Source organism: Physeter macrocephalus, chromosome 9 (genome assembly GCF_002837175.3).
Source record: "Physeter macrocephalus isolate SW-GA chromosome 9, ASM283717v5, whole genome shotgun sequence".
NCBI lineage: Eukaryota > Metazoa > Chordata > Mammalia > Artiodactyla > Physeteridae > Physeter > Physeter macrocephalus.
Genome location: NC_041222.1, coordinates 42080968 through 42101484, shown reverse-complemented (window position 1 = coordinate 42101484; position 20517 = coordinate 42080968).

Sequence of the window (20517 nt, the reverse complement as noted above, 5' to 3'; positions counted from 1 at the left end):
GGGCATTTCTTAAAGCACCGCAAGAGCAAGTTATCAGTAAGAATGTAAACAGAAACACACTACATCATATTTACCACAAATATGAACACTCTCAATATGAGAGAGAATTTTTAAAATATCTCAAAATCACTATGCTTTTTAAACTGTGAAGAGTCCCTTTTTGCTTGGGTTTGGTTTAGGTTTTTTTCATTATCAAATAACACCATTTTTAGATTCATTATAGTTCAATGCAGTTAGAGTCACCCTAGGGTTTTTATTTTTCCTTCTCTCTCCCTCTCTCTCAGTGTGGAAAACAGCTCTCTTCTGTTAACTAGATCTCTGGGGAATAGATCCTTCCTTAACTGGCCTGCATGGGAGGGCAGACTTTCTAATTTTATAGCAAATACAAAATATTTGTGGGTGGGACATGCTCGTTGAGTTCATCTGGACCAGCTCCCATCCTAACTGCAGAACTCCTTTGACAGCATGTGTGCCATCGGTGTCAATTCATTGTTATAACACAAAGGACTTTCCCCAGTGACATAATGAGAAACCATGTGGAAGTTGTGTTAATGCCACATGAAACACAGGTGACGGCTACTCCAAAACTCTGGAGCCAACCTTCTCCTTCCTCAAAAGCAAATTCTTTGATTTCCTTCCATTATCCTCAATGACTCTCTCTTACCCCCAAAGTAACCAAGAGAGATCCCACAACACAGAAAGAAGCTTGAGAAAAGAACAGGAATTAGGCTCCCAACCAGAAAAAAATAAGGTCCAAATTCCTCCATTTTATGTTACCACTCACTTTAGCAAAAGCTATGTATGATGTGATGGCTAAAAGGCAAAAGCATCAGTGTGGGAATGAGGTACCTGAGTATGGCAGACAGACCCTAAAGTGACCCCAATGATGCTACTTCCTCCTGTTCATGCCTTTGTGTGATCCCCTCCCCTTGAGGGCAGGCAGGACCTGTAGACTTGCTTCTAACCAACAGAACATAGCAAGGGCGACAGGATGTCACTCCCATGACTAATATATAGTGAGAAATTCTCCTTGTTGGCCTGATGAAGTCAGTTCCCATGTTGAGAAGTCCACATGGCAAAGAGCTGTGGGTGGACTTCCATTCAAAGCTAGTAAAGGCTGGGCCCTCAGTCTTACAGCCTCAAGGAAATAAATTCTACCAATGACCTGAGTGAGCATGGAAGTGGATTCTTCCCTGGTCAAGCCTCCAGATGAGAACATAGCCTGGTGGACACCTTGAGTGCAGTCTTGTGAGTCTCTGAACAGAGGACCGAGCAAAGCTTTGCCCAGACTCTTGACCCATGGAAACCGTGAGATAAGAAAGGTGTGTCGTTTTAAGCTGCCAAGTTTGTGGTAATCAGTATGCAGAAACAGAAAACTAATTCACTGAGAGAAGAAATGAGATAAGTCCCTCTCTGCCCACCCTGCAAAGGAATCAGGGTCATTCTAAGTCTGGCTACAGAGCTCTTTGCTAACCCCCTTCCTGTGCAGATAATCCCAGGAAGAAACATTAAGACAGAGCTGGACAGAGCCAGCTGAGTGCCATATCAACTTTTCCAAAGGATGCCTATTAGTTTCTTAGATGTTCTGGGTCCTCCGACGGGAAGCTTATTAACCAGAGGAGCTCCTTAAGCAGACAATGAAAAATAACGGGCATAGTGACATGTTCTAAAATCTTATTAGACTATACAGGGAACTTCTAAGTAGCTTTACTTAAAATTCCTGGAAACGCAGAACAATGACATAAAACCAATTTGTCTTTGTCTGCCTATAGCTCATGTTTTTGCAAATAAGTTTCTATTAAAACTCTATACCTGTAAGTTCTTATCATAGTTCTGGAATAAAAGTCAATTATAAAAGAAAGAATGCCTAATGTGGCCTTCTGCTTTAAAGGTATTTTTACAGGGCTGTAAAACTTCCTGTGTTAATCTCTACCTATGTTAACTCAATTACATTTCCTAGACTTTCAATAATTTCTTTATAGCTTTTTTATAGGATGACAAGTTCAAAAATTAATCACATAAGGTTGCTTATATAAAACTATACAAAAGGTATCTTTAGAATATGAAGCTCCTATAATAAGTGGAGCATAAATGGAAAAATCATAGCTAACGTCTGAATTGAAACCAATTATAACTCTTAAATATATCCATGATATGTTCAGGATTCGATCAGGATCCCTCTCCTCCACTTGTTCAATGTCAGTGTCAAATATTTGGTTAATGACAAGGTTATTTAGCTAATATTTAGGTTCTTAGTTGAATTTTTTTTTTTTTTTTTTTTTTTTTTTTTTTTGCGGTACGCGGGCCTCTCACCGCTGTGGCCTCTCCCGTTGCGGAGCACAGGCTCCGGACGTGCAGGCCCAGCGGCCATGGCTCACGGGCCCAGCCGCTCCGCGGCATGTGGGATCTTCCCGGACCGGGGCACCAACCCGCGTCCCCTGCATCGGCAGGCGGACTCTCAACCACTGCGCCACCAGGGAAGCCCCTTAGTTGAATTTTTACCACACATTATAATTAGATAGCTGATGTTAATGTTAACCCAATTCCTGATATTAATCATGGTACATGATACAGATTTAGATAACCTCTAAGAATCATTCTAGTGCTAATAGTTCATGATTAATCTTACTTTTTGAGTAATATTTATTCGGCATATGTATGTATTAAGAAGTAAAAACAGATATAATATCATCCATATAATGATGACAACAAGTTGCATTAAATGGAGCCAGAATTCATATTTTGTGTTACTGCAGATGTTGAAGTTCCAGAAATTTCCAGAGGGACAAAGCATGGCAAAGGTCTGAGAGTACAGGTTGAGTCTTAGTTCAGTTGTGCTTAAGGCAAATCAAAAGTCTCAAGTCTGGGAATTTAATCAAGTTAGGGACTATAACCATCAATCACTCAACAAATATTTATTGAGCATCTGCTATATATTGGCACAGTTTTAGTGCTGGGGTTACAGCAGCAAATAAGACTGACAAGGTCCCTGCTTGCATTCTAGTTGGGGGAAAGAGAGTTAACAAGAAAGCCAACAACTGATCAAAGTAATTTCAGATAGTGGAAAGTTAATTCACGTGAACATATTAGGGAGGTCCTACTCCTGGCCAGGCTGTGCTCTGCCACTAGAGATGCATCACTGAACAAAACAGACATAGATTCCCACCCTCATGGAGATCACACTCTACCAGGGAAGAGAATGAAAAACACATCATAATAAGTAGGTAATTTATGCACTGTGTTAAAAGGTGATATACGCTATGTTAAAAAGGGAGAGAGGGACTTCCCTGGCGGCGCAGTGGTTAAGAATCCACCTGCCAGTGCAGGAGACATGGGTCCGATCCCTGGTCCGGGAAGATCCTACATGCTGCGGAACAACTAAGCCCGTGCGCCACAACTACTGAGCCTGTGCTCTAGAGCCCGCGAGGCACAACTACTGAAGCCCACACGCCTAGAGCCTGTGCTCCGCAACAAGAGAAGCCACCGCAATGAGAAACCCACGCACCGCATCGAAGAGTAGCCCCCGCTCGCCGCAACAAGAGAAAGCCCGTGTGCAGCAGTGAAGACCCAACGCAGCCAAAAAATTAATTAATTAATTATTTTAAAAATCTTTAAAAAAATGAGAGAGAGAGAGAGGGAACAGGATAAAGGTAATTAGAAGCGTGTACGTGGAGGGGCAGTCGGTCACAATTCTAATTGGGGCAGTCAGGGTAGGCACCAATAAGATGATGACTTCTGAGCAGACTTGAAGAGGAAATGTGCTACAAAGGCGGTAACACAGGGTTATGATGGAGTGACTGGAGAGAGGTGCAGGGGGCCACTTTAGATTAGTGGCCAGGGGAGTCCTTTCTGAGGATATGGCATTTCAGCTGAGGCCTCTATGTCAAGGAGGAGCCAGACATACAAAGATCTGGGAGCAGAGCATACCAGGGAGAGGGAACCAAGTGCCAAGGTACTAAGGCAGGACTGAGTTTAGCATGGAGAAACAGAAAGAAAGTGAGAGCGACTGGACCTAACAACCAAGGAGATGGGGCCAGGGATGTGGACAGGGGCCAGGTCATGTAGAATTAAGTTAAAAAGGTCCATTTTGATCCTCAGTTGTTCTCCCTCTCTGCTACATTATTATCCTCTCACGGTCTGTGGATCCTGTTCATCGGTTTCAAACACATTCTACTGATATCATCTCCTATCTCTCAAGAACCATCCCACTCTCCTGGCTACCACTCAATTTCTTCATCTCTCCCAGCCACATTTCTCCAAGGAAAAGTCCAGATGTGCTGCCCCCACCTCCTGGCCCTCCCATTTCCTCTTCAGTTCTCACTCTAATTAGATCTGTCTCTTAACACTGCTCTTGCTAAAGTTGCCAATGCTCTCCACATGTCCAAATCCAAGGGACACTTGTCCTTAACTTATCTGTCTGTTGCCTTTGGCATAGGTGACCACGTTCTCTTTCTAGAAGTACTCTTCTCTCTCCATGACTGCACAGCCATCCTCATTTTCTCCTAAATCTCAGGCCTCTCCTCAGTTTCTCTTCTTGGGAATGACCCATAAATAAACACAGGTGTTCAGGTGGAAAAGTACTTAGGGACTTTGGTCACGTGAAAGCTTATTCATCAGCCTTGATGGCCTTGGCCTGGGGCAAGTGACTTAGTCTCTGAGAGACAGTATAGTGGAAAAGATGGAACCAGAGCAAGTGAGACCTGGACTTGCACTTCCTAATTGTGTGACCTTGGGCAAGAAACCATGTCCCCAGGACTCAGTCTTCTCGCCTGTAAAATAGGGAGTTTAACAGCTGCCTTGCAGGGATGTTATGATGATCAAATAATTTATCCTCTCAAGTTCTCTGGCCAGTGCCTGGCATTTGGTAGATGCTATTCTGTTGGTACTGTCCTTCTGAGGCTCAAAAAGAGTACCTTCTGTCTGGGTAACAGAGGAAAGAAAAATAACATAAAGGGGGGAGAGAGAAAATCTATCACTAAATTGTTCTAGGTGGGGGTCACAGCTAATGACCCACAAACAAATGAATTTTGCCCTTATGGACCTAAAATTCTCAAGTGTGGGAAGAGAATTCTAACATATAAAATCTCTTCCAATTACCAACTGGAAGCAAATAGTAATCATTACTGAACACTGCAGCCCCCCTCCCCCATCAGATGTATTCTACATACTTTGGCTTTAATGAGTAAGAGGCAGTGCAAGGCAGGAGTGCAGCTCTCCACTTCCTAGCTCTGAGACTGGGCAGATACCTTAAGCTCCCTGTGCTTCAGTTCTCTCAATAGTAATATGGGACTAATTACAGTATTATCTCTCATAGGATTGTTTTGAAAATTAAACAAGTTAATATAGATGAAGTATTTAGAACACTACCTGGCACAAAGTAAGCTCCTAATAAATATTAAGATGAGAATGCTGATAACTACTATTTTTAGCCCAACTATTATTGGAGTTCTCACTTCCAACCCACAAAGTGATCTGAAATCAGACATCTGAGTTACTTGTCCATATTTGTCATTTTTCTGAATAAGACAATCTACATTTGTATACATTATAAGAAATAGATGTTGTTGGATACTCTCCCAATGGCCTCTCTGGATCTACTCTCTATCTGCTCTGTGTTCCAAAGCTGACCTGCCTCAATGGGCTTCCTTATCCTCTAGCTTCTGGTTAGATTCAACCAATGGGAGGTATAGGCAGGATAGGACAGAGGAAGGAAAGTGAGTTCTGGGTGTCTGTTCCTATAGCTCCCTCTCTGCTAAGTCACCTCTCCCCAAGGTCACAGCTCCTGCCAGGCTGCCCTCACAGCTCCAGCTACTTTCTCCAGGGTATGGTAATCCTCCTTCTCCTGGTCCCTTCAGGCCTAGAGGGTGGTGAAGGGGTAATGGCTCCCCGCTGTTGCAAGCCCCAGAATGTTTCACAATCTCGTTTTCCTTAATCCTGAACATAAGGTTTTAAATAGTCCCTTCAATAAACTACTTGATTGTTTCCTGCTGGGACCTAGCCCGACAAGTAAGTCAAGCTTAGTGACATATGGCCATGCAAAACCTGAAGGCAAGATAGCACCTTGAACATTTTAGATATGTGAAAAAACACAGTGGAGCCAGAAGGCTGAGACTCTCACGCAAAGCACGCCACTTCAGACTCTTGCCATTTGAGCTGGTAACTTAGAGCGCAAAGTGGGAGACCCCAATCCTCTCAGCATTTACTCTCCTCGCTGACCTTCTGGTCAGGTAAATGTTATTTCCTCTGACAACCTGCAGGATAAGAGGACTTGCTGGTACACTATCTCTCAAATGATCAAAGTTTCCTCTCCATCCGCATTCAATCCACCGAGGCACTTGCTACCATGTCCTTGAGAACAAGTTCAAATACAAGTTTCTCTAACGCTACCTCACCTTATCCAAGCTGGCTTAGAGGAACAGGAGTTGAAAGATACTTCCTGGAGCTCTCCCTGTTAACAATCAAGTCAGCAGTAATACTGAATGCCCCAGGGCTTCAGCTCTTAATTATAACCACCAGCTTAATTTTAGAAGGTGACACCAGCAGCAGTTTTCAGCTTCACCATATGAATTAATCACGAGTTGCATCTTTAGGTCATACTCTATACGAGAAAATTACTCAATACATGTTTGTGGGCTGCTTTAGTGATAAACCGTTGGCCCAAGTAAATAAAATGGGTAAAGTACGTTTCAATACTCTGAAGCAGCAGGCCCAGGCTAAGAGATGGTTCTAATATGGAGAATTTCTCATGCAGAGAAGCTGTGTTTGTCTTGTATAACACGTTCTACCTGTTTAATGTGGACCCAAGAGCAAAAGTGATATAAAGTATTAAGATCTTCAATACTGACATGATATTTTAAAAAATCATGATTAATGAACATTAATGCTGCAACAACATTTTATTAGGAAAAATGGATAATGGGTCTAAAAATGGAGCTAAAGAAGAGGTATTTAACATAGGAAGAAGAGAGCCAGGACACATGAGATAAAGAAAGAAAATTCAGGAACATCAGGCCAACTGCATTGCCCAAGTGTGGCACATATTTTATAAATCATGACATTACCATGAGTGCCTTCCTGCAAAGTCCACAACTGAGAAGCATTAGCAGCCTCTGAAAATGATGTTGTTTCTTCCAAAACACAACTTATGAGCTGTAATTTTATTGACTCAAGAGAGATGCTGCTGAAGAGCTGCGTACAAATCAGATTTTTGTACAGAGAATCATATTTCAAATGCACTAGGAGATCTAGCTTTATGGAACAAACACTCAAGTAAATACTTTGTAAAGTGAATAATAAAGCCCTTGCCCCTGGCACTCTCTTCATTTATGTGTATGAGATGTTTTTAAAAATTAATTAATTTATTAATTTTTGGCTGCGCCGGGTCTTTGTTGTTGGGTGTGGGCTTTCTCTAGTTGTGGTGAGCGGGGGCTACTCTTCATTGCGGTGAGTGGGCGTCTCATTGCAGTGGCTTCTCTTTGTTGCAGAGCACGGGATCTAAGGTGCGCAGGCTTCAGTAGCTGTGGCGCCCAGGCTCAGTAGTTGTGGCTCAAGGGCTCTAGAGCACAGGCTCAGTAGTTGTGGCACTCGGGCTCAGCGGCTCCGTGGCATGTGGGATCTTCCCAGACCAGGGCTCGAACCCGCGTCCCCTGCACTGGCAGGCGGATTCTTAACCACTGCGCCACCAGGAAGTCCTATGTGTATGAGATTAAACAGTTGGTTTGTGTGTGTTATGCATGTGGGTATGCGTGAATATGGGTTTAAATAGTGTAAAGAATCTCCGGCTTCAAGTCAGCAAAAGACCCTGAAGTGATTAAAAGTCACATCAAATGTTTACTAAGAAAAGACCATCTTGGAGTCAGTCTAAGCAAAGATATGAAAAATCTTTTACTTCAGATGCCTCAGGGCCCATTCAGAAGGTTAACAGAAAAAAGATAAAAGGTTTAACCTTTAATGAAGTCACAAGAGAATAACATAGAGGTTTAGCCTAGGACAGGGCTTCTCAAACAGGAAGTTCCATGCTCTATGCTAGAACTGTAGAATTTACAGAGGTTTTCATTTCTATGATAATCCAATCTTCTGCTCCCACCACTTGCACTAAATCATTTTATTACTTATAAATGCAAAATTCTCAACCACTGCGCCACCAGGGAAGCCCAGAAAGACATTTTTATACTATTATATTCATCTATTCTTTATTTTCCAAAGACTAAATGTTTATTTTTTATTATATTGTAGTTCATTCAATGTAATTCTGTACATCAATGACAATGAACGAATTAGAACTATAAAACAACAGTGAGAGGCCCGCGTAACAAAAAAAAAAAAAAAAAAAAAAAAAAAAGATAAAACTTAGAAACATAATGTTAAGCAAATGGAGAGACAAAAATACATACGATTCCATTCACATAAAGTTCAAAAGTGTGAAAAACTAAACTACATTGTTTAAGAATGCTTACATAATGGTATAACTTCAAAGAAAAGGAAAGGATTATCAAAAGTTAGGATAGTGGTTACTCATGGAGGGCGGGAGAGATTTATGATAAGGGAGAAGTACACTGGGGACTTCTGGAATACCAGCAACATTCTAGTTTCTAACGTTGCGACTGGTTACACAAGCGTTTGTTTTACAATTATTTGTTAAACAATCATATATGATTTATGTACTTTTTTCTGTGTTATTTCAGAATAAAAAAGAATCCACTCCCCACATATTTTAAATATCACATTTTCATATCTATATCATACATGGTATGTGAAAAACAAAGAACACCTGCATTATGACTAGTATGTGGGTTTTTTTTCTTACCCACACATGGCAAATTATGTGAACACAAGAAGTTCAACTCTTTAGTGATGCCATAAAAAAATACAAGTAAGAGCTATACTGTCCTTTTTCATTTGCCAATCTATAGGCTAAATTAAGGACACTGCCCTAGCTCATTAAGGGATATGCGGAAAGCGTTAAGACTGTAAAAGAAAACAGCAAACTATAAAATATGGTTTCTCAGATTTTCACCATCTGTGAATCACTTAATGGGCATTGCACATAACATGATCAATTTATGCAAAAAAATATTCATTGCATTTAAAAACACAAGTAAAACATTTAAAAATGAATAGGAAGATGTTCCTATCAGTGAGAGAGATGACTGCACACTCTCACCATTGTATGTATATCCACTATATTTATTTTGCTTCTTATTTGAATTAAACTAGAAAATCTTAATTCAATTATAGCTTGTCAGGAAGTCAGCAATGTTTGGTAGTGGCTCTATGACAGTGGTCCCCAACCTTTTTGGCCCCAGGGACCAGTTTCATGGAAGACAATTTTTCCACAGATGGGGGTGGGGGGATGGAGGGGGTAGGGAATAGTTCAGGTGGTAATGCGAGTGATGGGGAGCAATGGGGAGCGGCAGACGAAGCTTCGCTAGCTTGCCCACCACTCACCTCCTGCTGTGCGGTCTGGTTCCTAACAGGCCACGGACCAGTACCAGTCCGCGGCCTGGGGGTTGGGGACTCCTGCTCTTATTTTCATCTATTCTTAGCTGAGGACCAAAGCTCATAGAAGCTACATGGTCCTATGCAAATTTTTCTCTTTTAAAAGGTAGTTATGGGCTTCCCTGGTGGTGCAGTGGTTGAGGGTCCGCCTGCCGATGTAGGGGACACGGGTTCGTGCCCCGGTCCGGGAAGATCCCACATGCCGCGGAGCGGCTGGGCCCGTGAGCCATGGCCGCTGAGCCTGCGCGTCCAGAGCCTGTGCTCCGCAACGGGAGAGGCCACAACAGTGAGAGGCCCGCTTACCAAAAAAAAAAAAAGTAGTTATAATCCTGTAGTGTTAAATTTGAATGGGAAGGATCAGCATGAACTCATGATGTATTTTGTATTGTAAAAAAATATGCATTTCCCAACTCTTCCAATTAACCTGGCCTAGAAATGATGAGCAACCCAGTAGCAATGAGTAGCCCCAATGGACTGCGGTCTTTACCATTTCTCACTAAAAGGAACCAGGGTTCATAAGAGAAATGGCTGAGTCCAGGTATGGAGCAGGAAATGTAAGAGACGAACCTGGAATACCTTATCACACCAGAAGCAAGGGAGCTATCAAAGACTACTAGGATAATGTCCAAAGGATTCAGGAGCCAACTTTATCAGGCTCCTACTGGCCAAACTGTAATGGATGAAAACACATCACGTGTGTTTAAATTCCGGGCACTAAAGTCAACAGTAACAATTTAAACTTCTCCTCACTGGTTACCTCTGCAGGGTGTGAGAAAACCAACACTTTATTTTGAAAACTGGTAAACAAAGAAAAAGAACAAAGCAATTAGCCTGCCTTGCCAGTGTGAACTGTATTTCAAAGCAACCAGATAGATGACAAGGGGAAATTTCTCTTTATAGAAGACATCCATCTAATAAATGAGGAAATGATAAAATGATAAAATTAAATTAAAATTAGAATGTCATAATTTTGTAATGCCCAATAAATCAACAGATTTAGAAAAACCATTTATGAAATGGTTTTGCAAAAAAAATCAAATGAATCTGATGAAGCCTCTAGATCTGACTACCAATTTATATAAAATGTGAAGACCAGAGAGGATGTTAAATGACACCACAGGGGATGGTCAACAAAATCCAGACTCTGGGACAACCTACAGGAAAATCTACCTGTTTGTTTTTTAACAAATAAATTATAAAGGGAAGAAAGAGAACAGAAAATATTAATGATAAAATTTATTCAGTTTTGATACCAGTCTATTTTGCACAGTATGTATATGTACAACTTTTTAAACCATTACACAAGCACACAGAGACAAACATGTCCTAGATGCATATGTAAACAAAAAAATTGCTTTAAAATTACTAGAAAACTACTACAATTTTAGAATATCATATATATATTTTTTGTTTTGTTTTGTTTTTTGCTGTACATGGGCCTCTCATTATTGTGGCCTCTCCCACCGCGGAGCACAGGCTCCGGATGCATAGGCCCAGCGGCCACGGCTCACGGGCCCAGTCTCTCCGCGGCACGTGGGATCCTCCCGGACCGAGGCACAAACCCGCATCCCCCACATCGGCAGGCGGACTCCCAACCACTACGCCACCAGGGAAGCCCTAGAATATTATATTTTTGATCGGGAAATCATAAAACTTAGTGTGAGCCCTCACACTTGGGAAATAAAGGAAATTTGGAAAACTTACAACAGTAATCCTCAAATGAGGCACAGCACCCTTTGAGGGAAGTCTAAGATTGTTGGGAACTATATAATTTGCAAAAGCTTGCAAATTATATTAAAAATATAAGTTTATACTTGGAAAATTGAAAAATATTTAATGTATATAATATTATGAAGAGTCAACATTTATTGATTTCTTACCAAATTCCAGGTTCTATGCTGAATATTTTACATATATTATATAACAACCATTGGAACAAGTATCACTATCCCTATTTCTCACCAAGAGGAAGTAACTTCCCCAATGCTGTATAGCTAGTAACTGGTGGATCCAGTACATGATTCCAGAAATTGTGTGGTTTTTTTTTTAACCACTTCACCATTCTGCTTCAAGAAAAGCTAGATCAACTCATCTTGGATTCTAGATATACATGGAAGATATGTGGCTTTTAACCAGGATTTGGTGTAGAGTGTCTGATGGATGAAAAAAAGAATCCTTCAGAAGCATTCTGGGAATCTTTTAGGGAAAATGAGATTTTATGCTGATCATATTAGGGCATAGATTTTGAGATGAGGAAACAGTATCTTCAAGCCTAATAGAAGAGAGAAAATCAATTAAACCAAAAGTTGGTTCTTTAAAAAGATCAACAATGCCAAAGAATAACAACCAATGCCACAGAAACAAAAAAATCCTAAGAAAATACTATTAACAGTTATATGCCAACAAATCGGACAACCTAGAAAAAAATGTACAAGTTTCTAGAGACATACAGCCTACCAAAACTGAGTCAAGAAGAAACAAATAATTTGAACAGACCAATCGGTAAAAGTGAAATAGACTCTGTAATAATAATAATAAAAAAAACCTCCCTGCAAACAAAAATCCAGGACTGGATGGCTTCACTGGGGAATTCTACCAAACATACAAAGAAGAACTTATACAGTCCTTCTCAAACTATTCCAAAAGACTGAAGAGGAGGGAACACTGTAAAAGTCATTCTGTGAAGCCACCATCACCCTCATACCAAAACCAGACAAAGACACCATCAAAAAAGAAAATTACAGGCCAATATCTTTGATGAATATAGATGCAAAAATCCTCAACAAAATATTAGCCAACTGAATCCAACAGCTCATAAAAAGGATCATACACCATGATAAAGATGGATTCATTCCAGGGTTGCAAGGATGGTTCAATGCAAATTAATCAATGTGATATACCACATCAACAAAAGAAAAGACAAAAACCATATGATCATCTCAATTGATGCAGAAAAAGCATTTGATAAAATTCAACATCCATTCATGATAAGAAGTCTCACCCACAGCCAATACTCAATGGTGAAAAGCTGAAAGCCTTCCCATTAAATTCTGGAACAAGACAAGGATGCCCACTCTCACCACTTCTATTTAACATAGTATTGGAAGTCCTAGCCACAGCAATCAGACATGAAAAAGAAATAAAAGGTATCCAAATTAGAAAAAAAGAGGTAAAATTATCATTATATGCAGATAACATGATACTCTATATAGAAACCCCTAAAGACTCCACACAAAAGCTATTAGAACTAATAAATGAATTCAGCAAGGTAGCAGGATATAAGATTAATATACAGAAATCTGTTGCATTTCTTAGCACTAACAATGAAATATCAGAATGAGAAAGTAAAAAAACAATCTTGTTTAAAATCACATCAAAAAAAAATAATGTATAAATAAACCTAACCAAGGAGGTGAAAGACCTATACGCTGAGAACTATAAGACACTGATAAAGGAAACTGAAGATGATTCAAAGAAATGGAAAGATATCCCATGCTCTTGGACTGGAATAATTAATATTGTTAAAGTGGCCATATTACCCCAAGCAATCTACAGATTAAATGCAATCCCTATCAAATTACCCATGACATTTTTCACAGAACTAGAACAAATAATCCTAAAATTTACATGGAACCACAAAAGACTCAGAATTGCCAAAGCAATCCTGTGGGAAAAGAACAAAACTGGAGGCATAGCCCTCCCAGACTTCAAACAATACTACAAAGCTACAGTAATCAAAAGAGTGTGGTACTGACACAAAAACGGACATATAGATCAGTGGAACAGAATAGGGAGCCCAGAAATAAATCCAGACATCTACAGTCAATTAACCTTCAACAAAGGAGACAAGAGTATACAATGGAGGAAAAGATAGTCTCTTTAGCAAGTGGTGCTGGGAAAGCTGGACAGCCTCACGTAAATCAATGAAGTTAGAACACTCCCTCACATCATATACAAAAATAAACTCAAAATGGTTTAAAGACCTAAATATAAGACATGACACCATAAAATTCCTAGAAGAGAACATAGGCAAAACATTCTCTGACATAAATCATAGCAATATTTTCTTAGATCAGTCTCCCAAGGAAAAAGAAATAAAAGCAAAAATAAACAAACAGGACCTAATCAAACTTATAAGCTTTTGCACAGCAAAGGAAACCATAAACAAAATGAAAAGATAACCTCCAGACTGGGAGAAAATATTTGCAAATGATGTGATCAACAAGGGCTTAATTTCCAAAATATACAAACAGCTCATACAGCTCAGCATGGAAAACATCAAACAACCCAATCAAAAAATGGGCAGAAGACCTGAATAGACTTTTCTCCAAAGAAGACATACAGATGGCCAACAGGCACATGAAAAGATGCTCAACATCAGTAACTATTAGAGAAATGTAAGTCAAAACTACAATGAGGTATCACCTCACATGGGTCAGAATGGCAGTCATCAAAAAGTCTACAAATAATAAATGCTGTAGAGGGTGTGGAGAAAGAAAACCTTCCTAAACTGTTGGTGGTAATGTAAATTGGTGCAGCCACTGTGGAAAACAGTAGGGAGGTTCCTTAAAAAAGTAAAAGTAGAGCTACCATATGATCCAGCAATCCCACCCCTAATCATACATTTAGAAAAGACAAAAGCTCTAATCCTAAGAGATACATGAACCCCAATGCTCATAGCAGTACTGCTTACAATGACCAAGACGTGGAAGCAACCCAAATGCCCATCAACAGATGATTGGTTTAAGAAGACGTGGCATATATATATACAATGGAATATTACTTGGGCATAAATGAAATATTGCCATTTGCAGCGACATGAATGGACCTAGAGATTATCATACTGAGTGAAGTAAGTCAGATACAGAAAGATAAATATTATATGATATCACTTATATATGGAGTCAAAAAAAATAATACAAATGAATTTATTTACAAAACAGAAACAGACTCACAGACATAGAAAGCAAACTTATGGTTACCAAAGGAGAAAGGGCTGGGGAGGAGGAATAAATTAGGAGTATGAGATTAATACATACACACCACTATATATAAAATGGATAAACAACAAGGATTTACTGTATAGCAGAGGGTACCAAATTCAATATCTTGTAATAACCTATAATAAAAAGGAATCTGAAAATATATATTACTGAATCACTTTGCTGTACACCTGAAACTAACACAGTAGTGTAAATCAACTATACTTCAATTTTAAAAAAAGATCAGTAGAATTCACTAACATCTAGCTAAACTGATCAGAATAAGAGAAAGAGAAAACACAAATTACCAATATCAGAAATGACATGAGACATCACCACAAATCCTACAGATATTACAAAGATAATAAAGGAATATTGTTAACAACTCTATGTCAATAAATTTGATAAAATAAATAAAACAGACAGATTGCTTGGAAGACATGCAATCTGCCAAACTTTACAGAAGAAGAGATAGATAACCTGAGCATCCCTCTGTCTATTAAAGAAATTGAAGCCACAGTCATAAACTTCCCTATAAATAAAACTGTAGACCCAAGTGGTTTAACTGGTTAATTTTACCAAACACTTAAAGAAAGAAGTAATACTGTTTTATACAAACTCCTCCACAAAATAGAAGAGGGGAGAACTCATCATACGAAGCCAGCGTTATCCTGATATCAAATGAGACAAAGATATCACCATCACCAAAAACAACAACAAAAAAGTAAAAGCCTACAAAACTACAGACAAATATGCTTCATGAACAGATGTAAAAATACTTAATAAAATATTATCAAATCAAACCTAGCAATATGAAAGAAGACTAATATGTCATGACCAAGTGGGGTTTATCCCAGAAATGCAAGGCTGTTTCACCATTCACAAATTAATCAATTTAATTCACCATACCAAAGGACTAACAAAGAAAAGCCATACAATCAGCTCAGTGCACATAGAAAAAGCATTTCACAAAATTCAACTCCCATTCATAATAAAAACTAGGAATAGAAGGAGAGTTGAAAAGGTCATCTCTAAAAAACAAACAGCTAACATCATACTTAATGACGAATGACCACGTCTCTCCCCATTTCTATTCAATATTGATGGTCGTAGCCAGTGTAATAAGGCAAGAAAAAGAAATAAAGAAGTAAAATTTCTTTACTCGCAGGTGACATAATCATCTATATAAAGAAAATCCCAAGGAACCTATCAAAGTTATAAAACTAATAACTGAGTTTGGCAAGGTCATAAGACACAAGGCCAATATACAAAAATCAACTGCATTTTTACATGTCAGCAATGAACAAATGGAAGCTGAAATTAAAAGGAAATATCAAACACATGATACAGGGATAAATTTAACAAAATATGTTCATTGAAAATCAAAAAACATTGCACATTGCCTAACCCTAACTTTAACCCTAATCCTAACCCTAACTGAACACACTGCCTTGCATTCCTGGGATAAACCCCACTTGGTCATGACATATTAGTCTTCTTTCATATTGCTAGATTTGATTTGATAATATTCTGTTAAGTATGTTTACATCTGGTCATGAAGCATATTTGTCTGTAGTTTTGTAGGTTTTTACTTTTTTGTTGCTGTTGTTGTTGTTAGAAAAATTAAGGAAGAATTTAATAAATGGATAGATATACCATGTTCACAGGTTAGAAGACTCAATATGTCAATATTGAGATGAGATGTCATTATCCCTCAAATGATCTATTGCTTCAACATAATCCCAATCAAAATCCCAGCAGACTTTTCTGTAGAAATTGACAAGTGGATCCTAAAAGTTGTACGGAAATGCCAAGGACCTGATTCTAAAATATATATGGAAATGCAAAGTTGGAGGATTCACACTATAGTTGACCCTTGAACAACACAAGTTTGAATTGCTCAGGTCCACTTATTTGCAGATATTTTTCTATAGTAAATACTACAGTACTATATGGTCCATGGTTGGCTGAATCTGTGGATACAGAGGAACCCTGGATCTGGAGGGCTGACTATAAGTTATTCATGGATTAACCCCCATATTGTCAACTGTTCTTGATAAAATATAATAAAACATTATATTTTAATATAAAGCTACAGTAATGAAGACAATGTGGTATTGACATAAGGACAGACATATAGATCAATGGAACAAAACAGAGTCCAGAAATAGATCCACCCTATATAGTAAGTTGACCTTTGACAAAAGTTCTAAGATGATTCAATGGGGAACAAATAGTCTATTCAAAAAATGGCACTGGAAGAACTGGATAGTCATATATGAAAAAAAGAACCTCAATCCTTAAGTCTCACTATATAAAAAAATAACTTGAAAAGGACTGGAGACCTAAATATAAGAGCTAGAGCTATAAAACTTCTAGAAGAAAACATAGGAGAAAATCTTTGTGATCTAGGGCTAAGAGAAGATTTCTTAAACAGGACACACCAAAAGCACAAAGTATAAAAGAAAAATTTGATAATTTGGGCTTCATCAAAATTAAAAAATTCTGTCCTTTGAAAGACACTGTTAAGACAATAGGACAAGTCATAGACTGGGAGAGAATATTTTCAAAACAGATATGTGCTAAAGGATTTGTACCTAGAATAAAAACAACTCTTACAGCTCAATAATAAGACAATCCACTAAAAATATAAGCAAAACATTTGAACAGACACTTTCCTAGAGACAACATATAAATGGCCAATAAGCACATGAAAAGATATTCAAACTAATTAGTCAAGTCATTAAGGAAATACAATGAATTAGCTCTATAACCCAATTAGGGTGACTAAAAATTAAAAAAAACCTGGAAATTCCAAGTGTTGGCAAGGATGCAGAGCAACTGAAACTCTCATAGGTTGCTGATGGAAGAATCACAATGGTGAAATAGTCATTTTGGTAAAACAGTTTGGCAGTGTGATGGTTAATTTTATGTGTCAAACCGGATGGACCACAGTATCCAGATATTTGGTCAAACATTATTCTCAATGTTTCTGTAAAGATGTTTTCTGGATGAGATTAACACTTAAATCAGTGGACTTGAAGTAAAACAGATCACCCTCCATTACATGGGTGAGCCTCTTCCAACCAGCTGAAGGCCTTAACAGAACAAAAACCAACCTCCCCTGAGCAAGAAAAAATTCCGTCAGCATACTTACTGCCTTTCAACTCAAACTGCAGCTCTTCCCCAGATCTCCAGACTGCTTGCCTATCCTGCAGATTTTAGACTTATTAAGACTCCATAATCACATGAACCAAGTCCTTAAAATAAATCTCTGTCACTCTCTATATATACACATCCTGTTGGTTCTATTTCTCTGGAGAACTCTACTATAGGCAGTTTCTTATCAAATTATGCATATACATACATATGATCCAGCGGTCCCATTCCTAAGGATTTACCCTCCTAAAACAAAAACAAATGTCTACACAAAGATCTTATATTTTGTGAATATTCTTAATAGTTTTATTCATAATAGTAGAAAAATGGGAAAAAGCCAAAAGGCACATCAAGTGGTAAATGGATAAATGCACATCAAATGATGTGTCTATATGATAGGATAAAAATAAGATAACAAAAAAGGAACTGCTGATCCATGCAACAACATGGATTAATCCCAAATGTATTATGTTAAGTGAAAGAAGTAAAACATAAAAGATTATATGCTGTAATATTTCATTTATATGACATTCTTAAAAATAGCAAAACTATAGGGATAGAAAACAGACTGTAGTTGTCAGGGGCTGAAGGGGAGGGAAGGGGATTGACTACAGGGGTACAAGAAAACTTTTTTAGGTGAATAAATGTTCTGTAGCTTGATTGTAGTGGATGTTGCAAAACTGCATATGTTAGTTAAAACTCATCAAACTGTATACTTTACAAAGATGAATTTTATTATACGTGCATCACACCTCAATTTTTATAAAAAGCATAACAATCGGTTGTGAAGTAAGCATTATGAACACTGAAAATACTTCCATAGGTGCCTGTAATATTTCTTTTTCATTTATTTATTTATTTGTTTATTTGGCTGTGCCGGCTCTTATTGGCAGCATGCAGGATCTGGTTCCCTGACCAGGGATCGAACCAGGGCCCCCTGCATGGGGAGCGTAGAGTCTTAACCACTGGACCACCAGGGAAGTCCTAATATTTCATTTTTTTGAAGCCCATGAGCTCCTTCTGAGGTCTTCCTTCACCTGCCCAGACCCAATGACCTTGCCCTCCTCAATGTCAACAGCCCCTTTTCCATACCCGTCATGTGGCATAGAATGGTGTCTGTGTTAGTAACTATTAGGTTGAAAGACATAGGAGCTCACTGGGCTTCCCTGGTGGTGCAGTGGTTAAGAATCCGCCTGCCAATGCAGGGGACACAGGTTTGAGCCCTGGTCGGGGATATGCTGTAATATTTCATTTATATGACATTCTTAAAAATAGCAAAACTATAGGGATAGAAAACAGACTGTAGTTGTCAGGGGCTGAAGGGGAGGGAAGGGGATTGACTACAGGGGTACAAGAAAACTTTTTTAGGTGAATAAATGTTCTGTAGCTTGATTGTAGTGGATGTTGCAAAACTGCATATGTTAGTTAAAACTCATCAAACTGTATACTTTACAAAGATGAATTTTATTATACGTGCATCACACCTCAATTTTTATAAAAAGCATAACAATCGGTTGTGAAGTAAGCATTATGAACACTGAAAATACTTCCATAGGTGCCTGTAATATTTCTTTTTCATTTATTTATTTATTTGTTTATTTGGCTGTGCCGGCTCTTATTGGCAGCATGCAGGATCTGGTTCCCTGACCAGGGATCGAACCAGGGCCCCCTGCATGGGGAGCGTAGAGTCTTAACCACTGGACCACCAGGGAAGTCCTAATATTTCATTTTTTTGAAGCCCATGAGCTCCTTCTGAGGTCTTCCTTCACCTGCCCAGACCCAATGACCTTGCCCTCCTCAATGTCAACAGCCCCTTTTCCATACCCGTCATGTGGCATAGAATGGTGTCTGTGTTAGTAACTATTAGGTTGAAAGACATAGGAGCTCACTGGGCTTCCCTGGTGGTGCAGTGGTTAAGAATCCGCCTGCCAATGCAGGGGACACAGGTTTGAGCCCTGGTCGGGGAAGATCCCACATGCCATGGAGCAACTAAGTCCATGCGCCACAACTACTGAGTCTGTGTGCCACAACTACTGAAGCCCACGTGCTACAACTACTGAAGCCCGCGCGCCTAGAGCCCGTGCTCCATAACAAGAGAAGCCACCACGACGAGAAGCCCGCGCACCGCAATGAAGAACAGCCCCCGCTCGCCACAACTAGAGAAAGCTCGCGCACAGCAATGAAGACCCAACACAGCCAAAAAAAATTAAATAAATAAATTTATTTTTTAAAAAAAGAAATAGGAGCTCACTCAAGCTGGCTTACGTATATGTGAATTTACTAGCGAGGACATGGATATTTTCTGGAATTTGAAAAAAGGAAACCCAGCTGACCTCAGGAAGGTATGAGACCAGGAACTGGCATATCTCCTCTCCTCAAGAGCAGGTGGTCTCTCATAACTGCTTCTCTCCAGTCATATCTACCTCATGCTTCTCTTTCTTGTTCCAGAAACAGGAGCCAAACATGGCCAGCCCAGCCCTGTCTGGTCTCCTATCACCTCATATAGTTTCATATCCAAATTCTCAGGAGAAAGAAATGAATTGATTCATCTTGAGGACTATTTGGCTAAGGATACAGAGCTCATATCCCAAGCCCCAATGTCCAGTGAACAGGGGCTGGCCTAGGAGACAACTCTTTGGCAAAGGGATCAGCTTTCTGACCTGTGAGGCCCTACCTGAGCTGACACTGACCACCATTTTTCATACCATTGTCCTTAGCTCCTTTTTATTCCCAAGGACTCCATCATGATCCTGGCCTCAGTGTCTTTACATTTGCTGTCTCTGTCTAAAAGGCTCTTCCCACAGATATTAACAAGGCTGACTCCCTCACTTCATCAGGCCTCTGCTCAAATGGTCAGGTTTTCCCTGGCTGCCATATT